Source organism: Bos grunniens, chromosome 2 (genome assembly GCF_055505025.1).
Source record: "Bos grunniens cultivar Pamir isolate PY7600 chromosome 2, Bosgru_T2T1.0, whole genome shotgun sequence".
NCBI lineage: Eukaryota > Metazoa > Chordata > Mammalia > Artiodactyla > Bovidae > Bos > Bos grunniens.
The window spans coordinates 22,543,887-22,545,278 of record NC_141166.1 but is presented as its reverse complement, the minus strand read 5'-3'; positions in this window follow the sequence as shown (position 1 = coordinate 22,545,278).

The following is a 1,392-nucleotide window of genomic DNA, read 5'->3' as shown; positions in this document are numbered from 1 at the left end:
TTTCTAGAATGGCATGTCAGTGGAATATACATTATGTAGCCTTCCCAGATCAACTTCTTTCAGTTGGTAGTAATTGTTTCCTCCATATCTCTTTGTGGCTTGAGAGCTCATATTTTTAGTACTGAATAATATTCCATAGGTAGCATCACCTTATCAAATTCCATAGATAGCGTCACCAACTCAATGAACATGAACTTGAGCAATCTCTGGGAGAGAGTGAAGGGCAAGGAAACCTGGTGTGCTGCAGTCCTTTGGGGTCACAAAGAGCTGGACATGACTTAGCAACTGAAAAACAGCAATAATATTCCATCATATTCATATACCATTATTTATTTATTTGATCACCTACTCACCTTCTTGGGTAGTTTCCTTTTTTGGTATTTATGTATTTATTAATTTCTGAATGTGTCAGGTTTTAGTTGCTGCACATGAGACCTTTTGTTGTAGTTTGCAGGTTCCAGAATGCATGGGCTCAAGGATGTAGTTGAGGCTCACAGGCTTAGATATCCCATAGCATATGGGATCTTAGTTCCCTGATCAGAGACTGAACTCACATCCTCTTCTTTGGAAGATAGATCCTTAACCACTGAACCACCAAGGAAGTCCTTGGTTACTTTCAAGTTTGGCAAGAATGAATAAGGCTGCTATAAATATCCGTGTGCAGTTTTCATGGGGACTTAAGTTTGTTTGTTTTTTTTTTAATTAATTTGGGTAAATACCAAAAAGCCCAATTTCTGGATCATATAGTAAGAGTTTGTTTAGTTCTGTAAGAAACTGCCAAACTGCCATTTTACGTTCCCACCAGCAATAAGTGAAAGTTTCTTTTCTCTACAGCTTCACTAGTATTCGCTGTTGTCAGTGTTTTGGATTTTGGCTATTCTAAAAAGTATCCAGAGCTACCTCACTGTTTTTTAAATTTGCGTTTTCCTGGTGACATGCAACACGGGACAGCTCTTCATATTTGCTATCTATATATCTTCTTTGATGAGGTATATTAAGGTCTTTCGCCGTTTTTAAAATCAGATTTTTAATTTTCTTGTGGAGTTTTAAGAAGTCTTTGTATATTTTGGGAAACAGTCCTTTATCAAATATGTCTTTTGCAAGTATTTTCCCCAAGTCTGTGTCTTCCTTTCTCACTCTTTGAGGTTATCTTTTACAGAACAGAGTTTTTAATTTAGATGAAGTCCAATTTATCCATTATCTATCTCCTGAATCATGCTCTTGGTGTTGTATATAAAAAGTTATCGCCGTATCCAAGTTCATCTAGGTTTTCTCTTTATCTCTCTTCCAGGAGTTTTATGGCTTTGCTTTTTCAATTTCGATCTGTGATCCATTTTTGAGTTACTTTTTATGAAAGGTGTAAACTCTATGTCTAGCTTCATTTTTGCATGT